Genomic DNA, 22,474 nt, shown 5'->3' on the forward strand with positions numbered 1-22,474 from the left:
TGGCAGACTGATACTCCTATCTCAGTGAGGAATGCAACGGGAAACTACATCACCCCTCATTTCCCTTGTACCGAGTTCGATAGCTGCAGTCGCTTAAATGCGGCCAGTATCCAGTATTCGGGAGATAGTAGGTTCCAACCCCACTGTCGGCAGCCCTGAAGATGGTTTTCCGTGGTTTCCCATTTTCACACCAGGCAAATGGTGGGGCTGTACCTTAATTAAGGCTACGGACACTTCCTTCCCACTCCCAGCCCTTCTCTGTCCCATCGTCGCCATAAGACCTATCTGTGTCGGTGCGACGTAAAGCAACTAGCAAAAAAAAAAAAAGTAGCATTTCACTTGTTCCCCTCGTCAGTGATGCCTAGGCTAATAGTGGAGCTGTTCAGGATCCAAACAGCCTTCGGGCTGAACATAAAAAGACATGAATATTGAATTTTCACGACCGCATTGTAATCGAAAGAGACTTTCAACGTATTAGGTCGTGTTACGTACATGTAGTACGTGTTGAAGAGATGTTAAGTACAGAACAAAAATGGCCAGCCGGACACCAGTGGGATCCGAACCCACAACCTCCCGATTTCGCGTCGGTTGCTCTACCAAAAGACATCTTGAAATATTAAGAAACTCAGTGTAACTATAGTCTCTTTTTTTCCTCCTACCCTCCATCGCTGAGTTACTCGCCCTCCTCAACCCACTTCACGTGGCGCCACGAATAAAGCTGGTTACTACATGCAGCCTTATCTAGTGAGTACTTTCCTAACATTTTCATACAAGGCAAGTACCGGGGCTGTACCTTAATTAAGGCCGCGGCCGCTACCTTTCCAATCTTATAACTTCGCTTGCATCACCGAAAACCTTAAATGTGTTTGTGCGACGTTAAAAATTAGCAAAACACCAGGATGTTGACCAATTTAGCGGTTACTCTCGTTGGAAACTCGGTACCGTACAAACTGATAACAATAATATATTACTATATTTCCGAATTTTAACTCCAAAAAGCATTATTTTTTTTATGATACTTGCTGCTAGCAGCACAGATCAGAAAAATATTTGGACACTTTACTGATTTTCCAAAAGCAAGACAGGGATCGTGGTGCAGATTATTGTTTTAAGAGGAAATGCAACTGTGCAACCATCCACTGTTAACAATGTTACACAGAATAATACCAGCTAGAGGATATTCAAGTGATGGGTCTTATAATCGGTGCCAGGTGGGGGCAATCCCCAAAGAGGTGGTGGAAATCATGAAAGTCTTTGGAATCAGCACTGATGGACTCGTAGACTGGGGGCTACAAGGTGATGGTGGTGGTGATTATTGTTTTAAGAGGAAGTACAACTAGGCAACCATTCTCTATGTAACACTAATCAGAGAGAAAAATGGAAGGGATACGACACTTCGAAAAATGAATTAATGTATGGCCAAAGAAAGACAAGGGCCCTTGAAACCTAACAGGGTCGGGGGCGGAAAACAACAAGAGTTGACCAAGGAAGGTCGGATAGGATAGATGAAAGTGTGGAGCCTGGCACAAGTAAATAGAAGCAATTCCAGGACTCAGATAAGGGCCCCGTGGTCGCCAACCCACGCTCCAAAGTTCAGAGCTCCTAAGGCCCCTTTTAGTCACCTCCTACGACAGGCAGGGAATGCCGTAGGTGTTATTCTACCTACCCCACCCACAGGGGTTGGGGCTACAAGCTCTCAGGGGGTCTAACCTCATTTTGAGACATCACCTGTACTCATCAGATTAAGATCACCTGACCTCAAGTCAGAATCATACTTATTTTTTAAGTTTGGTAGAAATTATCAAGTTATTCTTAAAATGTTTGAAATGTTTGTGTACCTTTTAATTTATATGTTTAATTAATTGTAATTAATATTAATTAATATGTTTTTCCGTATTGTTTGAATTTGTAGCTCTAACTTCACAATCATTTTTTAAATTTTAGAGTTTATAAACTTTAAAAAAGTCAATATTCACTGTATTATGTATTCTTCGTATACGGGTAGCCTCTAGGTGGAGGAAGAATTAATAATAATAATAATAATAATAATAATAATAATAATAATAATAATAATAATAATGAAAGTCCACCACCTGTTTCCAGTCATTCGACCGGGTCAGGAATGGAATGAATGAAGCCCCATCTAGCGGCGAGGATAGGAAATGTGCCGGCTACTGAAGCCTGACGCACTCCTCTGGGGCAATGATTAATGAATGATTAATGAAATGAAATGATATTGGAGAGTGTTGCTGGAATGAAAGACAACAGGGAAAACCGGAGTACCCGGAGAAAAACCTGTCCTGTCTCCGCTTTGTCCAGCACAAATCTCACATGGAGTGACCGGGATTTGAACCACGGTATCCAGAAGTTAGAGGCCGGTGCGCTGCCGCCTTAGGCAAATAATAATAATAATAATAATAATAATAATAATAATGGAAGAGGTTCAATATTACCAAGAATGAAGGTATCGGGAAAAGGAAGAAAAAGGCCACGAAGGGCAAGACAATGAAAGACTCCCTAGGCCTCCGAACCTATCATCGGGGTCGGAAAAGAATTAGAGTTGACCACGAGAGGCCAGACAGCAAAGCTGAAAGATCTCGACAAAGTTGTGAGAGGGAAAGCATATAATGGTAAGACGGTAAATGGGGTAAAAAGTCAGGTTGTAAGTTTCACCAAAGGGAAAATTTCTCTGAGTTACTGTGTTGATGGCGTGAAAGTAACTCATGGAGGATCACTATAAGAACATCACTGGGGTAATCACATTAACAAGGTTGTGAATAAAGGTTACAGATCTCTTCACATGGTTATGAGGGTATTTAGGGATTGTAGTAAGGATGTAAACGATGGGCGTGTAAGACACTGGTAAGATCCCAGTTAGAGTATGGTTCCTGTGAATGAAACCCACACCACGATTACTTGATTCGAGAACTGGAAGAGATTCAAAGGAAGCCACCACTTTTTTTTTCTGGGTGATTTCCAACGAAAGAGTAGTGTTATGAAAAATGTTGGAAACTTTGGGCTAGGAAAACCTGGGAGTAAGGCGACGAGCTGCTCGACTAACAGGCATGTTCCGAGGTCTCAGCGAAGAGATAGCGTGAAATGACATTAGTGGACGAATAAGCTTGAACGAAGTGTTCGAAAGTAGGAAAGATGAAGTTAAAGTTGGAATTCAAGAGGACAAACTGGACCAAATATTCGTTTACAGGAGGAGGATTTAGGGACGGGGATGATTTACCAAGAAAGATGTTCGCTAAATTTTCGCTTCTTTGAAATTTTTTAAGAAAAGTTTAAACATTTGATAGTGAATCTGCGATCTGGGCGACCGCAATAAATGCAGGTCAGTGGTGAATGATGACTGTGGTGATGGTGGCGATTACTGTTTTAAGAGGAACTACAACAGTGCAATCTTCTTCTATATAAGTTAATACTAATCGGAGAGAAAAATGGAAGGGGTCCGACACTTCGAAAAATGAATATATTGGCTAAAGAAAGACAGGGTCACGAAGGGCATGTAAATGAAAGGCTCCCTATCCCTCGCAACCTAGTAGCGTCGGAGTCGGAAAACAACAAGTGATGACCAAGGGAGGTCGGATAGGATAGATGAAAGTGAAATGACTGGCACAAGTAGGCCTAAGTGGAAGCAATTTCTGGGCTCAGCTAACAGCCTCGTATTCGTGAGCCCACACTCCCAAATTAAGAGCCCCTGGAGTCCATTTTGGTCACCTGTTACGACAGGCAGGGGATACCGTATGTGTTATTATACCGCCCTCACCCACAGGGGATGATGATGATGATGATGATGATAACAACAAAAGTGAGCATCTTGGCACAAGTAAACTGAAGCAATGCCAGACTCAGATAGCGATCCGAAGGCTGCCAACCCAAGCTCCTAAGATCAGGGTCCCTTGGGGTTCTGAGAAGTGGACCACATCTATATTGTCCTGGTGTCTCCTAGTGACCAAAAAATAGTCACAGAGTATACAAATATTCAGGTAGATAAATGAGTTCCCAGTCTCTGCTCTCAAACTGTAAGATTCTCGCATGACCGAGTCTGGAGCGAGTAATTCTTAATAGCAACACCATGAAATTTGAGTACCGTTCGAGAAACTTGCAGCACTTGTAGAAAACATTCCTGGACAGTTAACTCTTAGACGAGGAGTTTTCTATCTGGTGCATTCAGAAAACTAAATTATAAGCTAGGAATGTGTGGCTACTACCAAACTAGTTATTATACAGTCATTACTCGGCCAGGTAATCAGCAAGGTGCATCTTAAGCTCAACCGTTACATGATCGTTGTCTGTCACTCATACAAAAACATAATTAAATAGTTTGCCTCTAGGGCTAACTGGAGCTCCTCTACTTCAGCAATATCGCTGTCAGATTCAGTACACCTTCCACAGGTTTCAGTGTTAGTCAATATCCCCGCGTCTTAAATCTCCCAACCTAAGATACACAACGTGGTTGTTGGTGAATTTTGAAGTTGGAAGAGTAAAGATTATTGTTTGTAATATAAAATTCCGCATTACATAGTTTGTTCCGTTGGACGAAGTAACTATACGTAAATTTACACTTCCTTTTCGGTGGTCTGTCACTTCGCAGAAGTAACTACCGAACGACAATCCATCATCATCGTTATTATCTATTTATTTAGCTTATAGCTAGCTGCCTACATAACTCTACATACATTAAAAAATTATAACAATATAACACTTCAAACAATCAACCACTCACAAAAACAGATCACAAACTCAAATCTAAACTGCCCCCTTTCTGGCCACACACAAGGAGTTACTTCACTTCTTATCCACATTGTATTCCCTGCTCTCTATTAAGTTTATATTTCGTTTCCATTCATCTTCTCCATCTAGCTTACTTTTCCCAACCGTCGCCGACACCACATCTCAAAGACTTCCAGTATTTTATATCAGCTTTGTTCAATGCCCTGGTGTCCGCCTCCAGGGCTAAATGGTTAGCGTGCTGGCCTTTCGTCCAGTGAGTCCCGGGTACGATTCCCAGCTGGATCGGGGATTTTAGCCTTCATTGTTTAATTCCAATGGCTCGGAGGCTGGGTATGTGTGCCATATTCAGCATTAAAATTTGTCATACGTAAGGCACCAGACGCAGAGGCCTCTTCAGGAGCCACGTGCCATTATTATTATTATTATTATTATTATTATTATTATTATTATTATTATTATTATTATTATTATTATTATTATTATTATTATTACGTTTTGGTTTCTTCACAATATATCGCAACTGGCCACACGTAAATCTCTACAAGCGATTTTCTTAAACAGAGGGACATGTTGCGTCGACATATCAGAGACTGTCGCAAAATGCCCATTTCGTCACGGTTATGCGACTTCTAACTTCAGTTTCGCAACGATTTGCTGGCGGGACCTAGTGTTTACAGTGCACTATGTCTTCTGGTATGGGCTAGAGAAATTTTGTTACTTTCATTGATCTGTCTCAGTCTTATCCTTGGCTTTGACAAAATGAAAGTGAGTGAGGTATGAGCGATGCTAGTAATGCCATTCCTTCTGCAGCCAGTCCCTGCTATGAATGGTGTGAAAATATTGCTCATAGGGTCGGTTGGTGCTTGCATTTCAGTGGGCTTGGTAGACTGATATGTAATAGCAACTTCTGCCTCGGTGAAGAAAGCAACGGGGAAACTACCTCACTCCTCATTTCCCAAGTACGCCTCTTCAGTGATGCCTAGGCCATCTATGACAGCTGATGGCGAAGCTGTGGAGGATCCAACCAGCCTTCGGGATGAGGACTAAACATATATACAACGAAGATCTTCAGTCAGAATCTGTCGAAGAAATTAAAACTGTTTACTTGTTGACTACTCCATTTATGATAACATCCAGTATCTGTGGGTTTTCTTATCATAAGAACTTTCCACAGCAAATAAAGTTCTCCATTATACACTACTCATCAATTACTTCACTTGTTACCCACATTGTATTCCCTGTTTTCCATTAAGTTTATATTTTGTTTCCATTCATAACAAATGCTGTCGAAAATCTACGAGTCAACAGCTGATTGCTTATTGTTAATCTTCATTTATTGGCTGCAAGCATCTTGAAGAGTAACAGTTGCGAGTGCCACGACCAACGAACACAAGTGGACCCACAAGCAACACATTTCCTATAAAGTGGCATTCAAACATCGTACACAAAATTAATCACAGACTCTTTAGGTTGAATGTGCTAGAAATGCTTTTTAAAAAATCACTTCACTTCTTAAGAGCTGCGATGTCATGAGTAGTCAACTTTAAAAGTCACTGATTATATTTTGGAAGTGAAATTTGATGTGCATTTGTTGTACAAAGAAGTAAATGACCTAAAGATATTTTTAATATGTAGTTCAGACATACCGTATGTTAATAAGATAAACAGCGTATCAAAACCTGCTACTTTGTGGAGAAGGATCGAGATCTCCTTGATCATAGAGCCATTCACAAACTTGAAGCAAATGACTGTATCATACTTTAATTCTGGGTTCCAATGTAAGGGGGTAAATTTCTGATTCCGGCCTAGTGTCGAATTGCAAGACGATGAAAGTAAGCTTAATTTGTAGGTGCTTTGGTCATTATTTATCTTGAGAACCTAATTTAAATTACTAAGACGACCGGAAGTCGTTGGGGTAGGTTCTTTCATCCGTAATATTATTGGGATTCGAACCTCAATTTCTCCAAATAACAAGCCTCCTCGTTGAGTAACGGTAGCTAGTGATGTATTAATCATTACGAGCATGAGAAATGTGGAAATATATCTTCTCTTCCCAAAGACCACAGCCCAAGAACACTATCCAAATAAACACATCTATTCCGTAAACACAGGAACCGAAGTGTGTGACTAAATATGTTCAGTCTTCATGGTAACGGACGGATGGAAAGACAACGGTTAGAAGGCTCTGGTGGTCCTACTTTGGGAAGATAATAGTATTTTACCAACACCGTAGCCATGTTTAACACTGGGTCCCGTGAGATTTCCGAAGTTAAGGAACATTGGATAAAGGAGGAGTGGAAAGAATCTAGCCACCCTACCGCAAGTAAACTCGGGTTGCTGTACTCAGTGCGTTTTGGCTTAGCCGGGGATACACAACTAGGTCGCTAACATCCATGTTTGGATAAGGCACTTTGTAATATAATGGTATTATTCCCTTAGCCCGCCTGGTAGCCTTGATCGTTAAGGCGTCAGATCTGACACCGTGGATATCTGCTTCGAGTCCAGTTGGTGAAAAAAAAAACACCATCAAAATACTGATCGGGAGAATACGAGATGTGGTGGTATACAATTTATAATCACTAGATTTAGTGTCAAAAGCCTGGATTCAATCCCAGACCTTCAGTGTTCATGTGGAGTGAGGGCGTATGACACTGTTGATGGTGATTCGTCCGTCGGAAGGGAGACATTAAGCCTTGAGCATCCCCCTTAGTGTTATTCGACAGTTGTAGGCTATATGCCGACACCGGATTTCACCCTCTCCTTACCTTACCGTCGTCATCATCATCATCATCACCAACGTCATTATCACCACCACAGACCCAGACGCGCAGACTACCCATGGGCGTCAACGATAAAGATCTGCACCAGGCCTGTCCTGAGGACACGCGACTTCAATAATTACTATATTCCTTGGTCATTTTCATAAGATGTTTCATTTTAAATAGGACTATATTTTCTAAGAGATGAGACCTTTTGTTCGTTCGTTTGTTTGTTTGTTTGTTTGTTTGTTTGTTTGTTTGTTTGTTTAGTAATCTATTAAAAATCATAAACATAAAAATTAAGACGCACGTAGACATCATAATTAGCATTATAAGAAGTTCAAGTACAGAACCAGATAATAGATAATATAACAGTCCGAGGTCCAGTACTTCCGTCAGTGCATGACAATCATAGTTTGGCGAGTACTTCCAAGACCATGATGACGCTACATTGAATCTGGTTACATTTTACTCGTGAAGCTCATGGAGGGTCAAATCCGGCAGGTTTTCTAGCAGCGTCATTGATATGAGATGCTAAGTGGTGGATTCTCTCACTGCTTTCCACAGACTGCCATGGGGTTGAACTGCGATGTCTCTTGTTCAAAGGCTATTTTCTAAGCAGGTTTATGGAATTTTAGTCTTGCGGATTATACCTATAGTTAGACATCTTGGAAGAGACTCATTTTTCTATACGAGATCACTGTTTGGTAAGATGGAGTGTTACCTTCTGACGTGCGGTTACTGAGAATAGGAAGCCACTGGTCAGGAATGGAACAAAGTTTTCCAGCTATGATGTCCATAGCTCATCAAAGTTGGACATCAACCAGATGAGTATGGGAAATATTCAGCCATACAACTGAGTAAATTTACCTGCAAATACTTGAAAGCCAGTGCTTCATAAGGTGTTAGCGTCCGCATTTCATGATGTTTTAAGCCTACCTAAATAGGAGACTGCATCGGCTTTTAATTTTGGCGGCAACATTACCCAGATATTTATGATGTGGACACCATAATACCCAGGTACTCTGTAGCACTGCTGTCCTACAACATTTGTTCTCTAAATACCATTTTTCGTTGACAGCCAGCATGCATATTGCTCATGTGAAACGTAGCTACTTCTGTCTATTGAAAAGACATTTAAAACAACCATAACTTTCCTTACGCCTTCAGTGAGGATCTCTTCTGGTTCCGGGAATTTCGGTAAAGTTACACAGTATCTAGCAACCTTGAATAAATTAAAAGTCTACATGATAAAATATTTATCATGAAGACCATGTATCAAATAAAATAGCCTGACGCCTGGCAATATCGGCAAACCACCACATATTTCTGCGAATACTGCAATGCATTCGAAACGTCGGCAACGAACAACACGTTGCAACCCAGAAAGAAGAACATATTACTTTAAATGATAGGACCATCTATGGCAAATGAGTCCACTCCGTAGATTCGTACCACTATCAATAACAATAGTCATAATGTATAGTGGAGAAGGGGGTGGTGTAGGGCGGATACTAAAGGCCATAAAAGGGAGAACAAGAAACTCGTTTTTTTAGGGGTAACAAACAATGGAGACATGTTAGAAGAATAGAACGAGAAGCTGCAATAACTATTAGAGCCAAGCTGGGTACTGAGGAGTAGATTGATTTTTGATTTTTAAGACGTAAAAAGCGTGATAGGATTCACTTCGTAGTGAATGGAGATCACAAACCTGTGAAGACTACTCAGCATCGCTGACTTTCATTTCAATAACCGCAATACCGCGTTTGTAAAGCTCGTGAAGATAAATAATGAAAGCCCTTACCAACTGATATACAGCACATGATTTCAAAGATATGTGTGGACGTGTGTGTAAAAAATTCGTGCCCTTTTAGAATTACTGTAAGTGATGGTTTTAAGGAATTGAGCCAGCAGTCGACTAAAGTTGGGGCACAATCTGGAAATGTAAGCATAGTAGACGTAATGCCAAATCCCACAACACCGGGCGAGTTGGCCGTGCGCGTAGGGGCGCGCGGCTGTGAGCTTGCATCCGGGAGATAGTAGGTTCGAATCCCACTATCGGCAGCCCTGAAAATGGTTTTCCGTGGTTTCCCATTTTCACACCAGGCAAATGCTGGGGCTGTACCTTAATTAAGGCCACGGCCGCTTCCTTCCAACTCCTAGGCCTTTCCTATCCCATCGTCGCCATAAGACCTATCTGTGTCGGCGCGACGTAAAGCCCCTAGCAAAAAAAAAAAAAAAGAAATCCCACAACAGTCAGTAGGCATATGAGGTAAAATGCAGACGAATTACGAAATAAATTAATGCCGCGTATAACAGATGCAAAAGAAGACAAAGACAATTATATACGCTATTTGGTGTTGTTTCTTAAGCAATGTTACATGTAGGAGCAAGACTCGCTCACTATGAAATGTTTGGCCGAATACAAACGTACATCACGGTATGCTCACTGAGCGGTCTGAACCAGCATTTGCAGGACTCGAGCATGTATAGACCGAAAAGAGTTGGCGAAATAACTGACTCTTGCAGTAGCCCATTATTTAGTTCGTGAAACTCTGCTGCGGGATTGCTCACAGAAAACACGGAAGTGTCTGCTGCTCAGTGCATTGTGTACTACAGAGAAATTCCTAAGTCAAGACACAATTCCGATAAGTTTAAGGAGACCTTCTCTTTAAACCATGTCGTATGTGTCGAACAATGCATGACCGTACCGTAGAGAGATGTAAAAGTATATTCTCGAAAACCATTTTCAATTAATCTTGTTAAGGCAAGTACAATATACGCGTAAAGAGGTTACAGGTTAAAATACAATACAGATAAGAGTGATAACTTATCAGATTCGCACGCATACTAAGAACTCATGAGATATTATCATATCTCTATTCATTTAACATTACATGAATTATTACAAAACACGTCTTTAAGTCTTAAGAAACATTCTTATTACCGTCTTGAATGTGAAACAACCACTGTCATTTAAGTGAATATTATCTTCTTTTCGGGTCGGAAGATGTTGTTGTTGTTGTTGTTGTTGTTTGCAGATATTTCTAATACAATGCAGTGTTATCAATGTGACGTATACTCGACCTGAGGACCTTCCAGACAGCTAAAATAACCATGCATGTGTTCGCCTTCTACTACTGTATGCCGAATCTCCATCCGGAGGCTCTCTCTGGGACCCTAGAATATTTATGGAACATCTAGAACGTATAACTCACCCGGCAGTCACCTGAGAACCATCCATTACTCTTGAGGGTCCTTTGTTTTCACGATCTAATCCGCAGTGGCAATTCGTATATACTAGGCATCCACGAAATTCGTTTCAAGAAAACATCGATTCTTTTTTTGCTATAAAGTTGCAAAGCGTCGAGGAGCATTACATATCATCAGAGCTAGCTCCAGAGAAGAGAGCAGAGGGTTCTTCTGACCACCAAAAGACGGCAGTTGTGCTAAGTTCCTAAGCTCTTATATATGAAAGGTCCAATGTGCCATTTATTCCTTTTGATTATTGATCCTTTTTCTAGTAGCAACTGGGTTATTTGGAAGTATCGACTAACAGTTTCTTATTAGTGGGTATAGTTTTCTTCCTTGTGATTATGATTTTCCTCTTATATAAAAAGGAAAGTAGTCACACAGGCATATGTTCGCGGTGGTCTCCATGAAACGTCGAATATTTCCTAAGCTTTCAGCGTTAGCTATTTGCTTTGCGTCGCACTGACACAGATAGGTCTTATGACGACGATGGGATAGGAAAGGCCTAGGAGTTGGAAGGAAGCGGCCGTGGCCTTAATTATGGTACAGCCCCGGCATTTGCCTGGTGTGAAATTGGGAAACCTCAGAAAACCATCTTCAAGGCTGCCGACAGTGGGACTCGAACACACTATCTCCCGATTACTGGATACTGGCCGCACTTAAGCGACTGCAGCTATCGAGCTCGGTTTTCAGCGTTAGCTATGACTCATCAGAACATTAGCATGTGTCCATCTGAAATAATATGAGACTGAGACCGACCGCAAGGTAAAAATTCAGAAAAACAGGAAATTCGCAGGAAACACACAGTCAGCAATGCTAGGAGATAGCCCCTTTATAATATGTCCTATATGCCTTGAAAAAATTAACACTTTGAAGTCCATTATTCCATTTGACCAAGGATGAGCGTAAAGATTATTATTTTCACATCAATGACTATAACAGAGCACACATGAAATGTCTAGGAGGTACACTGTAATGTTGTTTCTTTCTCGGAGTAGCAATTTTAAATTTATTATTAATCTATTGTTAAAGATCGATCAAACTTGTAATTTGTTCCTTTCATTAAATTTTCAAAAGTAAATCCCTTAAATTGTTTGTCAGAAACAATTTCTTATCGATAAATTACTGTTCATAAATTTGGTACTTTGAACTTTCAACTGATACAGATTCAATTGCTGATTTAGCAGCCTTCCTCTAAAATTCATGTTGTTCGCGTGTTTGGGTAGTTATTTCTCTAGATTCTCGGATTTTTATTCAAGATTCGAGGACAGAGTTGCTATTATCTCAATTTCATAAAACGGAAATTCGTAATTTGTTTCAGAGGAATGTTTAGCTACAGCCGAAATTTCCGTGTCTTATGTTTTGGTGTGACGGTTGTGTTCCTTATTTTTGTCATGTTACTCTGCTGTTTTTGAATTATGCAAACTTAAAAATGCAGTTTCGGTGCAGATTTACATAGCTAAAAGTAGGCTATTTATAGCAATGAACGAATATGCGATCAGCTTGGTGATGGCGCTAACAGTTGCCCGAGACGAGTAAATCGACTATTCCCATAAATAAAACAGAAATATACAAACCAGAGGCACATATAAGCTCATAGAGAGACTTGCAAGCCAAGATGACTGCTGCCCATACAGATGTCCTGAATGTCGGTATTTTAGCAGAACAGAGGTAAATGTGCTTGGCCGGAGGCAGGTTTAGTGGTAATTCAATCAACAACTCCTGGTTCGAGTCAAGGGAGTGGCCCCTCTACAATAAACTGACCTTATCAGCCAGAAAATTACCATTTCATGTAGCTAATGTAATTCACTAAATAATGATACACTGATTTTGTGGGCGTTAGACCGCATAAAATTACGTTCTGGTAACAAAGATGTTTCTAGCTGAACATTGGGATAATAATAATAGAGTTAGACATGTTGTCATACATTTAATTTGCCATAAACTAATTTTAATAATGAGTCCCTGATGATAGATCCCAAGTATTGATTTAGCTAGGGGCTTATTAATTAGTAATAGCCTAAACACAACACCGTTCATAACATAGAGTTATTCATCCATAGGAACGAATTCAGTGGTTCTCTTTCCACTAAAGCATATAGTCCTCGTTGTTCGATTTTCAGCCCTGATTCTCAGTTGATCTGGACAAATCTGGACTAAATAAGAATCCCCACGATGTGTCATTGCTGAACAAAGTATCGATTTGTTATACGGTTGACTGAACAGTGTGAATGAAGTAAGATGTCCAGAAGTTAGGAAATAGTATTTTGTAGATAACTGGGCACATACGACAGAGTAACACTGGTCGTATTTTTACTACTGTCTTAACGTAACATGAATTCAGAGAAGTTGTCGGCGGCGATGGGACAACACAGCCTCAGCATTTCCTGGTGTGAAAATGAGAAACCACGGAAACCCGCCATCTCCCGAATACAAGCTAACAAACTACGTGGCCCATACCGCGTGGTCAGATCGCTCGGTAAGAGTAACGCCTACTGTGATTGAATATCCGCAGCCTGTTTCGAGTCATTTGACCGGGTCAGGAATGGAATGAATGAAGCCCCCTTCTAGCGGCGAACATGGGAATTGTGCCGACTGCCGAAGCCTGTGGCACTCCTCTGGGGCAATGATTAATGAATGATTAATGAAATGAAATGAGATGATACTGGAGAGTGCTGCTGGAATGAAAGACGACAGGGTAAAACCGGAGTATCTGGAGAAAAACCGGTATCGCCTCCGCTTTGTCCAGCACAAATCTCACATGAAGTGACCGGGATTTGAACCACGGAACCCAGCGGTGAGAGGCCGGCGCACTGCCGCCTGAGGCACGGAGGCGTGCCGACTGTGATTCCAATGCCAAAATCCCTGTTTTCTCAATCGACTCCGCCAAGACAGACATCGCACAAAATATGTTGTGTGGATCATTGAGGAGCGAACTGTTTTGTGCTTAACGAACTCATTTCCAGATCTTAAGTAAACGATCAAGAACCAGATCTTGAGCTGGTATTCGAATGTCAGCATAAGAAGGGGAAATTTGACACAAAATCCAAACCACTGCCATCCCCATCATTATTAACTATCCGCAAAATATCAATCTACACATCTATATAATAAGAGTTTTGTCGGTACATTGCTCAGAATTTTAAAAGTCAACAGTAACAAGGAAATGCACTTTTTAATTTTACGTCCTGTCTGTCTGTCTGTCTGTCTGTCTGTCTGTCTGTCTGTCTGTCTGTCTGTCTGTCTGTCTGTCTGTCTGTCTGTCTGTCTGTCTGTCTGTCTGTCTGTCTGTCTGTCTGTCTGTCTGTCTGTCTGTCTCTATGTAGGCGCATCACGAGAAAACGGCTGAAGAGAATTTAATGAAAATCGGTATGTGAAGTCGAGGAATAGGCCACTACAATCTAGGCTATAAATCATTTTATTCACCCTGAGTTAAATGGTAGTTTAGGGGAAGGCCTAAAATTTAATTCTCAAATATTTGTGTTATTATTGGTCCTATCGATAAATACTACATTACTAAAGGTATATAAAATTAAATTTCCGATCATTTGTGTCTTATATATTTTTTACTGTACCGGCTGTGATAACAGAGATATTCATGAATTTGTATTTTTGTTGATACCTTCATATCAACGCCGAGCCACGAGCAAATTGGTAAACAGCGTTGAATGAAAATCAGTATGCAGAGTCGGGGAATAAGAAACTACAGTCTAGACTATAAAAAATTTAATTTATCCTGGATTAAATGGTAGTTTAGGGGAAGAAGTCTAAAATTTCATTTTTAAATACCTATGTTATTGGTTATTGGTCCTATCGTCCGCCTTCGTAGCGTAACGGTTAGCTCTATTAGTTACCGTCCTCGCAGGCCCGGGTTCGATTCCCGGTACTGCCAGAAATTTAATGAAGGCAGGAGGGCTGGTACGTGGTTCAAATGTTTCATGCGGCTCACCTCCAATGGGGGTGTGCCTGAAAAGAGCTGCACCACCTCGGGATGAGGACACGAGTTTACTTATTATTGGTCCTATCGAAAAGTACTACATAACAAAAGTTATAGAGAATAACATTTCCGATCATTTTTATGTTTAATTCGTTTTACCGTACCGACTATAGTAAGAGTGGTATTTCAGAGTCGGACGGGAAGGCCTACAATGTTGAAAGCTTATAAAATTAATCAACAATGTCCGCCTTCCCCTAAACTACCATTTAACTCAGGGTGAATAAAATGATTTATAGCCTAGATTGTAGTGGCTCATTCCTCGACTTCACATACCGATTTTCATGGTTAGCGTGCTGGCCTTTGGCCACAGGGGTCCCGGGTTCGATTCCCGGCAGGGTCGGGAATTTTAACCATAATTGGTTAATTTCGCTGGCAAAGGGGCTGGGTGTATGTGTCGTCTCCATCATCATTTCATCCTCATCACGACACGCAGGTCGCCTACGGGAGTCAAATATACAAGGACCTGCATCTGCCGAGTCGAACTTGTCCTCAGACACTCCTAGCACTAAAAGCCATACGCCATTTCCATTTCATTGATCAACAATAGCATTACATTGACCATTGTTTGTTGTGATGTTCTTTGTCACTTATGCTGCCACTCATCTCCGATAGATGAGATTGCTGCTGCGCATCGAATATAACAGCCTGCCTGAATATCGGCGGGAAATAACCGGGGAGTCAGATAACTTTCTTCTCTAGCATGCCTTTCCTCTGTTACGTAACACATTAGTTCATCATAGTATTCCAGCAATTCGATCCCTACTCTGACGCGCTGAGTTGAATGATCAGTATGCAAACTTAACGGAATACGGCAAAGGAGTCTTCACAGCTGTCTGCGGTTTGTTCATTCCGACGCTGGATCTTTGAATAGATGGGCAGCATAGTACTGTTCATTGAAACTGAGGAAGTGTGTGGTTTTTCATTTGATCGAGTATTTCATGTGAAAGCATTGCTTTTAAGCGCAACATTCCTACTGTAATGACCTATGCTGATTTCAGTTTGGAAAACCACTAAGTCAGTCTTTCTGAGGATGTAAAACGACAGGTGGAGAGTGAGTAACTGCCATTATAATGAAAATTCCCCAACTTGATTGTGACTGATGATAGGCAAGAGGGCCTACCGTCACAATGAAAATTACCTAACGCAATCTTTACACGAGAAAATACATTTGGTCACTTACCCATAGCGTTTCTGGAGTAACGGTAAGAGCTATGCAATTTAAGACGATCTTACCCGCAACATGTACACTACCTAATATAGAATTATGTATACAAAGTAGAACTCCGTAGCGAAGCACGGGTATATCAGCTAGTGTTACATATAATAATAGAGCGAATGAATGGAATGAGTGGATGAATAAAACCTCTAGAATTTTCGATAAAAAAGGTCACACACAGATTAATAAAACATGCTAATTATAAAACACAAGTCAACGAAAATTGAACCTCCCTTTACATTAGACCATTTCGGAGGAACAAAACTGCCGTAAATGAGTCGAGCAAACAAAATATTGAATAGAAGAGCGAAGAATCTGAAGTGTTATGTAGAGAGCCTCAGCACAATGACTTGAGATAAAACCAGACGATAACAGATTTACTAACAATGGATAACTGAGCATCGTTCATGTGAACTCTGTTCAAGTCACTCAAGTACTTCGCATTATAACTCTAAATTTGATTTGTTAATGATACCACTCCACTCAGAAACGTATCTACAACATGTCTAATCGCAAAATCGACAACTAGGATTTTTTTATTAGAAAATTAAATGGTTTATATGTGAATAGTAAGCTGGGAAGAGATTCACATCAAAACAAGAATAAATAATATCGGCCAATCTGGAGTCTTGAGGATGTCCACGGAAAGGGAACTTTATGTAGGCCCTGCGGCATTATTCAATAATCAGATTTTATGAGGCAAATGGAGGAGGAAAGGTTAAGAAGGAGATAACAGACGCGGCCAAGTAGGGTAAGAGAAGTAAAACGAGACCGATGCGACTCAGTTTCAAATGAATGAATAATATGAGGTGTAGAACTGGATATGGCCACAAAACTAGTTGGGAATAAAGAATAGTGGAGGCACCAAGTTAATTCACCGAGGCTTGCAGACTGAACGCTGAAAGATATAACGGCATACAAAGAGTATGTATGTGCGAATTTATTTATTTATTTATTTATTTATTTATTTATTTATTTAATTATTTATTTATTTATTTATTTATTTATTTATTTTTGTAACGACTTTACAGGAAAATGGCTGAAAAGAATGTTTTGAAACTTGATGTTTAAGTTTACGGATAGCCGAGGTGTGTATTAGATTATATAGGCCTACGCCTCAAAAAAGTTTGGAACTTTGTCGTAAATGTGTTGCGGGTTAAAACATAAATAAACGAACTCTCGTTTTTACTTTCAGGATTTAGCATTTCAAATGAATTATACTGTATGCAAACAACATTTGGCTTGATTCTATATATCCTTTTCTTTAACTTGTAATCCAAACTTTTGTTGAGGAGTGTATATTACTTTGGTATACAATGGCGTAGCTTTATTACTAAAATGTCCGACTCGTTGGCTGAATGGTCAGCGTCCTGGCCTTTGGTTCAGAGGGTCCCGGGTTCGATTCCCGGCCGGGACGGGGATTTTAACCTTCATTGGTTAATTCCAATGGCCCGGGGGATGGGTGTTTGTGCTGTCCTCAACACCCCTGCAACTCACTTACCACACATAACACTATCCTCCACCACAATAACCCGCAGTTACCTACACATGGCAGATGCCGCCCACCCTCATCGGAGGGTCTGCCTTACAAGGACTGCACTCGGCTAGAAACAGCCACACGAAATTATTTATTACCAAAATGTCATATTTCTTTGTTAATCTTGTTTGTACAAAAAAAAAACTGTAAATAATAAACGTTGTACCATGCGAGAAACAATAACGGAGATTCTTACGACTATTATTGTCATCAGAACTTTTCATATATCTCCTGAAATATCAACTCCATCTGAAAAATGCATTTAAACAAAATTAATCATTTACATCGGATAAATTTTTAACGCATGTAGCTTTAATAATGAAAATAATGTTCAGTGTTCATGCTAACGAACTAATTTGCATTAGTCGGGGTGGTTGTAGTAAAAAGTACAGAGGACAAGGCGTAGAAATCTCTGAAGCTGCCATGCCTGAAGAGAACGAAATCTGATGACCTACAACATTCTAATCCCCGAAAACTTAACAATGAAAGCATTATACTGACTGACTGACTGACTGACTGACTGGATGATTGTTGTCCCGATTTGCCTCTTCTGCTACCTTGCGTTTCATTACTGGTGCAATTACAAAAACACAACACCTGGTAATCTATAAGGCAACCAACCAGTGTACTAATACCTACTGAATGGCGTTCATTGTTCTTTAAACAAATCTAACAGGCCTGCATGAGCTCTACTGGGCTGAATTCTTTGATGTACAGTGGTTCAAAAAAGAATGAGCGCATGGCATTTTATGTTCCTCCCATTTCATGTTTTATCAGATTTAAATTGGATCATTTTTAAAATATTTTCACCTCTAATTATAGATACAAACCCTATGAATACCCACAACAGAGATCATGTCTATAGGTTCAATTGATTCTGAGAAAAGTGCAACCTACCTGCGAGGAACTTTACAATACCATGTGATAATTCTCTTATTTAGCAACTGCTCATATCAGGATAATAATAATAATAATAATAATTACAATAATGCAGAAACATTGGATATGACTGGAAATGGTAGGGTTGAAGAAAAATCTCAAAAGTAAAATATGGAATGAGGAGATACAAATCTGACAGAGAACAGAAGAAGAGTTTGAATTGATGAGGAAGACAACGTTCGAGTTCTATGGACACTTGTTGAGGATTGACATTATCAGACTAACGAAGAGAATCTTTGAATCCTTCAGGAAGAGATAGACAGAGCTGAAATAGTTTCGAGAAGTGAGGTTGGACTCGACAAAGATGGAGTTCCGGAAGATTACATCATGGACAGAAATCGATTTAGACAACTCGCCAAAAAGTACCGTGGTTTCCATGAGATTGAGGAAACACTAGTGATAAAGGGAGATCCTAAACAGGAGGAAGAATGAAAAGATACTCGCAGAGAGTGAAGGCAGAGAAGACCGCAAAGACTGTTGGTGGTGGTGATTATTCTTTTAAGAGGAAGTACAACTAGGCAACCATCCTCTATATAACACTAATCAGAGAAAAGAAATGGAAGGTTTCTGACAATTCGAAAAACGAAGGTATCGACCAAAGGAAGACAAGGGCCACGAAGGGCGCGAAAATGAAAGACTCCCTAGGCCCCGAGTGCTCTAATACCGTCGACCGGGCGAGTTGGCCATGCGGTTAGGAGTGCGCGGCTGTGAGCTTGCAACCGGCAGATAGTAAGTTCGAATCCCGCTGTCGGCAGCCCTGAAGATGGTTTTCCATGGTTTTCTATTTTCGTGCAAGGCAAATGCTGGGGCTGTACCTTAAATTTTTTTCTAGTTGCTTTACGTCGCACCGACACAGATAGGTCTTACGGCGACGATGGGAGAGGGAAGGGCTAGGAGTGGGAAGGAAACGGCCGTGGCCTTAATTAACGTACAGCCCCAGCATTTGCCTGGTGTGAAAATGGGAAAAAACAGAAAACCATTTTCAGGGCTGCCGACAGTGGGGTTCGAACCTACTATCTCCTGAATACTGGATACTGGCCGCAATTAAGCGACTGCAGCTATCGAGCTCGGTGTGTACCTTAATTAAGGCCACGGCCGCTTCCTTCCAACTTCTAGGCCTTCCCTATCCCATCGTCGCCATAAGACCTATCTGTGTCGGTGCGACGTAAAGCAAAAAAAAAAAAAAATTACCGTCGAGGTCGGAAAAGTACAAGAATTGACCGAGGGAGGCCGGATAGGACAGATGAAAGTTAGGGGCCTAACACGAGTAAGTGGAAGCAATTACAGGACTCAGCTAACGGCCCCCTGGTCCCCAACCCATGCTCCAAAGCACAGAACCACTGGGGCCCCTTTTACTCGCCTCTTACGACAGGCAGGCGATACCGTGGATGTTACTCTACCACCCCCACCCACAGGGGGATACCACAAAGATTTTCAAACGTGGTCCACAGGCGGCCAAAACGAAGGGGAGAATATTTTTTCCACCGCTTTTGCCATACTTGTGGGGTCGCGGGTGCGAGCTGTGTCACACATGCGGATTTGGTCCTGTTTTACGGCCGGATGCCCTTCCTGATGCCAACCCTATGTGGAGGGATGTAATCACTATTGCGTGTTTCTGTGATAGTTGGTAGGCTAGTATGTTGTCTGAATATGAAGATAAAAGTGTTGGGACAAACGCCCAGTCCCCGGGCCAGAAGAATTAATCAGAGGCGATTAAAATCCCCGACCCGGTCGGAAATCGAACCCGAAAGCCTCTGAACCAAAGGTCTCAACGCTGACCACTCAGCCAATGAGTCGGATAATAATAATAATAATAATAATAATAATAATAATAATAATAATAATAATAATAATAACACTAATAATAATAATAATAATAGTTTGCTTGTTTCTCCAACCCTTGTGCCGTTTCTCTACGTGATCGGGTATGAGGTGAGATCAATCTGTCGTGGCGGGTTTTTATGACCAGATGCCCTTCCTGACGTCAACCTCCTCAGAGGAGTTAATGCGATAAAATGAATGACATGATATATGATAGTAGGGAGAGGGTGAACCCCAGTGCCGACACATGGCCTACTTCTGTTGAATAGCACCAAGGTCTGCTTAACGCTTAACGTCTCCATCCGACTGATGAATCACCATCAACAGGATTTTGGCACGCGCTCTAGTTATTAGAAATTGTATACCACCACCTCCCCTACCCTGCCGGCCAACATTCTGATGGTGAATTTTTTCGACCAATGGGACTGGAACCGGCTAACCACTTCAACGCCTAAACGATCATGGCCAACAGACGTGCTAATAATAATGATGTTATTGTTTTTACACCCCACTAACTACTTAGACGGTCTTCGGAGACGCCGAGGTGTCGGAATTCTGTCCCGCAGGAGATTTTTAGGTGCCTGTAAATCTACCGACAAGAGGCGGACGTATTTAAGCACCTTCCAATACCACCAGAATCGAACCTGGCAAGTTAGGGTCAGAATGCCAACTCCTAAACCGTCTAAGCCACTCAGCCTGGCGAAGAAGAAGAAGAAGAAGAAGAAACTACTGAGAAGGCCAATCTCATTTAGTGAACTCCTGCCAAGTTCAATGCTACAAGCACTAGCTACCCATTGGTACGCACGACCTAGGATGTCCTTCAATTAATATTCCGCTCCGAGTTTCGCGTCGAGGCAGAAACTATCCGCTTTGAAGTAATTTATTACAAGAGTACTTGATAGCAGTTGTCAGTCCTAGTTGGATCAGTGAGGAGAGAGAAAGCACAGGAGTACAGGAGTGCAATTATTAGGAAGGTGTACGCAGCGTTCTAACATAAATGCTTTTACAGTTGTTAATAATATTCATATATTCTTCAAAGTTAAAAGTGGAATCAGATTATGCTCCTTCTTCTTTTTTTCTTTCTTTTTTTTCTGGTAGTGGCTTTACATCGCACCGACACAGATAGGTCTTATGGCTACAATGGGATAGGAAACGCCTAGGAGTTGGAAGGAAGCGGCCGTGGCCTGGCCTTAATTAAGGTGCAGCCCCAGCATTTGTTTGGTGTGAAAATGGGAAACAACGGAAAACCATCTTCAGAGCTGCTGACAGTGGGATTCGAACCCACTATCTCCCGGATGCAAACTAACAGCCGCGTGCCTCTAACCGCACGGCCAACTCGGCCGGTGATGTTCTTTCAAGAATGAAACAAGTGATTATGTTTTTATAATGACATCTTTTTCAAGCATGATATGTTATTAAGTTTTTATTGTTCACGCATTTTCTTATTTTATTCAAGCTGCGTTATTTTCGGCAGACAGAACAATCGCTAGAGAATAAGTACGTCAAAACTGAAACGAAATGGCTTTCCCTACAAAAACAAAAAGTAGAATAGTTGTAGTTCTCATTGTGGTTATCCATTTAGTTCAAAGGATCAGAACGACATTCGTAATGGAGCTCCAGATGTAATAAAATGTAACTTTTAAAGAAATAAAAACAGGGGAGAAATGAATTCACTCTGTGAAACCTTTACATTTATATTACGATATGATCCGTCTCCGAGAACTGTGTAACTTTATACAAGTTCAAGTAATTTCATCTGATACGCTGATGTAATGTACAAGCTGTTCATAACATGCACTCAATGTGCTACCATAGGTCTCCTAATATTTGTGTCATTATGTTCCTTGTCAGTTAGGGTAATTATTTCTGACCTGGAAATTTCTAGGTTTGATTCCCAGCAGACATAAATGCTCACATCTTGTTCTGTACCTTCCAGACGATATCAGGTAAAGATATCTTCACAGGTGAAAAACTCGCCCAATGTCCAAGGCGATGCCCCTATAGAGGGCAGTACCGAGTTGTTACTTTCAGGAAACGGAGAATGGGATCATTATTCCCTTTAACAAGGGAAGGTGTTCTACAAATGAACGAGTGAAGACACTGCCAGGAAAGGCAATAAGTGAGATCTTAAACATTCGGGGTTGGGAAAAAACTCGACAAATAGGATTAAGGACTATTGAGGATCCAGTCAGCCTTCAGGCTGAGTACTCAAC

At 41.0% G+C, this 22,474-nt stretch overlaps 1 protein-coding gene across 1 annotated transcript in view; it reads right to left on the minus strand.

The window, feature by feature from the left end:
• LOC136865971 (glutaredoxin domain-containing cysteine-rich protein CG31559) overlaps positions 1–22,474 on the minus strand; it is a 493,946-nt gene that overhangs the window by 31,467 nt on the left and 440,005 nt on the right. The gene's annotated exons all lie outside the window — the stretch shown is intronic.

The sequence above is a fragment of the Anabrus simplex genome, chromosome 3, assembly GCF_040414725.1.
Source record: "Anabrus simplex isolate iqAnaSimp1 chromosome 3, ASM4041472v1, whole genome shotgun sequence".
NCBI lineage: Eukaryota > Metazoa > Arthropoda > Insecta > Orthoptera > Tettigoniidae > Anabrus > Anabrus simplex.